Source organism: Mauremys reevesii, linkage group 6 (assembly GCF_016161935.1).
Source record: "Mauremys reevesii isolate NIE-2019 linkage group 6, ASM1616193v1, whole genome shotgun sequence".
Taxonomy (NCBI): domain Eukaryota; kingdom Metazoa; phylum Chordata; order Testudines; family Geoemydidae; genus Mauremys; species Mauremys reevesii.
The window spans coordinates 14,578,191-14,582,763 of record NC_052628.1 but is presented as its reverse complement, the minus strand read 5'-3'; the positions used below and the strand labels follow the sequence as shown (position 1 = coordinate 14,582,763).

At 39.9% G+C, this 4,573-nt stretch overlaps 1 protein-coding gene across 2 annotated transcripts in view; it reads left to right on the top strand.

The window, feature by feature from the left end:
• DYM (dymeclin) overlaps positions 1 to 4,573 on the top strand; it is a 367,304-nt gene that overhangs the window by 340,664 nt on the left and 22,067 nt on the right. The gene's annotated exons all lie outside the window — the stretch shown is intronic.

Genomic DNA, 4,573 nt, shown 5'->3' with positions numbered 1-4,573 from the left:
TATCACCCAAATCATTTCAGTTTGTGTAACAGAATATTACAATAGGAGCATTTCTATTGTGACATCAATGTGTTCTAATGCAGTCTATAGCTGTATCCTCTTATCTGTGGAATTAACAGGCCCAGAGGTAAAGCACAATGCACATATGGTAATTATTATGATTGGAAGTGGTTCCCGCATTAATTGATGGCAGTAGCAACTAAAAGCAGCCTTATTTAATTTTCATCCGTCCTTATGACAAGATCCTGTAAACAGGATCCTTTGCAGTCTTATCATTGTAGCTTTTTCTCTTTTTCATTAAGAATGGATCACAAGGAAAATGTTTTAGGGTTCTTTATGCTCAGCCTTTGTCAGTGTTTTGGATCCTTCTTTCATTAACAAATTGTTATTGAAAAGAGCTACCCAGCAACCTGCGGTAGAGAATTGGACGTCTTGTCTACCACCTACTGAGATGGACGTGGTGTCACAAGACCAGTCCTTGGCCTTGCTCACAGTCTGGACCCTGCAGGGACAAGCCGTTGCAAAAGAGAATAGATGAATGATTCTGTCTCATCCGGTGAAGCCTTGTCACTGATGTAATTGAGAATCATAAAAATCATACATTTTCAAAGCTGTGTCTGAGGCTAAAATTGTACTTACAAGTCTTACAAAGGGAGCCATTTTGTTTTTATTATGCTTGTATAAACAAAACGTTCCTGCTAACAAGCAACATTCTTAAAACACATACACAGTGTAGAGAACATGCGACTGAAAAGTTCAGAGACTTCGTTCATCTTTTTTTCCCCTAGATTCTCAAGCCAGAACGTAAATAAAAGCCCTAAGTGCTTGTATTTGGCATCCTTCCTGTTACAAATGAAAGAATTAATGGTGAAAGGTGCCCCAGAAAACAAATGTCATTAGTCTTTCACCATGGGTTCCTACATTCAAATACAGACTTGCCTCACAAGTGGAAAAATATTTGGTGGGCTCATAATGATCCCAAATGGATAGCTGCCATCATAAAACCACCATAGACCTTATCACTATTTGATCTGTAAGGACACTGACTTTTCCTCCTCCTCACAATACAGTTCTGTCTTAACACCTGCAAAATATTAGGCAGTTGAGAATGGACAGGTCTGGGGGCAGTAGGTTATAGTAATGTAAGTATACATTATGCATAAACATTATGGGCGAGATCTTCAAAGGCAAGGGTAACACTTCCATGGACTTCAGTGGAAGTCAGTTAGGCTGACAGTGGGTGATTTTGCAAATCCCACCTTGTATATATTTTGATTGCCTCCTTCTGCCCTACCCTTCATGAGCTGCTTTTATTCTTTGATTGTGAATTCTCTGAGGGCAGGGACAGTGTATTTCCTGTTCAAAGACGTCACTTTGCACATTGTATGCAAATAAATGTTTGATATGATTGGCAGTCCTTTGATATGATTGGCGGAGGCCAAAGACTGGAATGGAATAGGTTGTTGCACAAAAGCATTGAGGTGCATTAGCAGAGCTGGGTTTCAGGTGACACTTCAGGGCTGAGATGTGTCACTTTTATTCCAGAACAGAGTGTCTACACGGGGGATTTATTCCAGGATTGCTACATTATCCTGGAATAGTTATTCTGGAATAGCCGTGTGAGTCAGTTCCCTCCAGACAAACAAGGTCTAAGTGTATCTTTTGGCATCACTGTTGATGCTTCACATGCTACCTGTTGAGGCATGAAATACAAGCACTCAGACACTGCTGTGATGAGTGCAGTATAAAAGCCTATATAGAATTGAATAGAAAAAACAGTGCAAATGAACTAACCTGTGATTGGCCCATAAAAACAAATTCTAACTTTTCAAATAATATTAAAACTTTTTAGTGTTCCATATCCAGTGGCCAAACTATTTGCTTGATTCTGGAGCCTTTTGTGATACTGGAGTTGGAGCTGGGAGTGTTTACAGTTTTGTTGTGCCCCTTGGTACATTGACTGTTACTGTAGCTGCTAATTTCCAATGTTTTAAAACCAGTAGGGCTGTGCCAATGGTCTGTCTAGTCCAGTGTCCTGCCTTGGACAGTGATCAGTACCAGACACGTCAGAGGAAAGAGTAGAACTCCCATAATGAGCAATCGTGCAATAATTTGCCCATGGAGGATCTTACCTCCTCACCACTAGGCAGTTAACATTTGGTTTATGTTCTCAAATGTGAGGGGTGAGGGGTGCTATAAAATGCAAAATCGATATCGTGAAAATTTCCATGTATCAAAACTTGATTATTTAAATAATAATAATAATTAATAATGCATAGCTTATCCTGTGGTGAGCCTAGCAATAGTTGTCCTGCCACTGGAAGAGCCATTTCATCGGTTCTCCCTCCCTCAATCAAAAGGTAGCAAGCTTAGCCTTGAAAAGGGAAGGTTCAGTGCCTCATGACTCCTTCCGTTGAGTGTCATTGACTGGCTCCGGAGGGACTCTTCATCCAGTTCTTATCCATAAGGAGGAAGGCTGCACTGCGGGGGTGTAAAGTGAGGGGATGTGGAGGGAAGGCTTGATCTGCAGGACTGTCAGGGACATTGTCAGGGTGGGGGTGGAGGGGTGTTTTTATATTTCCACCAACAAAGGTTTGTTTTCCTTCCTATTGAAGAACAGCCACTGATTGAGCAGTCCTAGCAAAAGCCAAGGCTTTTTTGTGTTTGTTCTTAAGCTGTCATGATGAATGTGCGACCCGACCTTAAAATTAGATGTTTTGAAAACCTTGTGGAGGAGGGGGCAGCCCATTAAATACAAATTCCCGTCTTTAAAGGGAGTTTGAATGACCAAGAGAAATAAAGAAAATGTTTCTCTTTCTCTCTTTACACAAGCTACAGTCTAGACTAGACTTCTCATTGTAGTATGAAGTTCCACAATGAGATCAGCTGGAAATGAGTAAGGCAATAGAAAATCTGATTTTCTAGGCAGGCCTTGGGATGACATAGCTTGTAAGTCAGTCTACCTTGTTTGGCATTGATGCAGTAAAAAATAAAAAACTAGTAGTTTAAGTAGGCCCTAAAAGTTCCTTCAACGCTGAAGAAAGATAGGAAGGTCTGACTTCATAGAAATGCAGTGATGAGCAAAAGACCTGATATACTACACACAAAGCATAGCATACTGTGTGGCCCATTGCAGTTTAGTTTCTCTTGGTTATCTGGCACCAGTTGTATTAGATATGTTGCTTTGGTTAGGCATTGACTTAAAGAAACTGATGCAAAAACAAAAAAGATACTGTAAGATACAGGACAAAAGAAAACACTAAGGTAAATTATTTGACGTTAGAGGACTTTGTTCAAACAGGAAAATGGAGCATGAACAAGTCCCAAGTATTCACAAAATTGCTCTGACTTTGCAGGCCATTTAACCCCCGTGTCATTTAAACCATGTTTATTTTTAAGGATGATTCAAATATTTTTAAGAGCACATAAAAGGAATGTCACTATCCAGGACTTCAAAGCTCCTCTGGCTTTGCAACAAATTGTCAATAATCCAAAACTATCAAGCTAAACAAGCCCAGAACACCCTGTCCCTTACAAACGCTGTGGGGGAGAGCTCCTCTCTTACAAATCTTAGGAGCCACACAGTTGAGGAAGGTGACATCTCCCATGGATCCCTTCTTCTCATGACACTTTTCTCTATCTAGCTAAGCTAGTTCACCATGCACTGTGCAGCCTCCCTTAGCTACACCCACTATTAGTGTAGTGAAAAGCCCTGTGCCAAATGCACTGCGCATGCATGACATGTTATTTCCAAAGGACTTGTAACTTGGGTCAAATCAAAGGAAAATTTCACAAGAATACTCAAAGGCATTTCCTTTCAGTGAGGGCTACCTCCTTACCATGTGTTAGCTTTTTACCCTCAGTTTTTCGGGTTGGAGAGCTTTTCAAAAAAATCTCATTTTTAATAATAATTTATATTATTGTATTTTATTATAATAAAGTCGGTGTTTTCTTTTCAGTCTTGTATTTAAAAATGGCTGAAATACTTTTTTCCAGACTTCAAAAAATAATATTAATAATTGGGCCGAGGCCAAGTCTAGAAAACTTTAGCCCAGAAGCTGCAAGATTTCGAAAGTTATGAGCAACTGAATACAAGGTTAGAATGGAAACTATCATACAACCCTATCTGCCATTCACTAACTCTCCTGCTATGACATTTTTAATGTTAAAAATGCTTTCTATATCAGTCTTTTCAATTAAACTTCCAATAACATTTGGCATATTGAAGAATATAATGTATGGAACAGAGCTGCCTGGGCTGACAGATGAGCTAGATAATGGAGTAGAAAATAAGACTTTTTCTGTGATTAGACAAATTTTCACTCCAGTGTTTGTTTAAATTAGGAAGCCTAAGGGTATGTCTACACTACAAGAGTAGTTCGATTCAACTTAATTCGAATTTGTGGAATTGACCTTATGAAGTCGAATTTGTGTATCCACACTAAGGACAGTAATTCGACTTTGTGATTCCACACTAACGGGGCCAGCGTCGACTTTGGAAGCGGTGCACTGTGGGAAGCTATCCCACAGTTCCTGCAGTCCCCGCTGCCCATTGGAATGCTGGGTAGAGCCC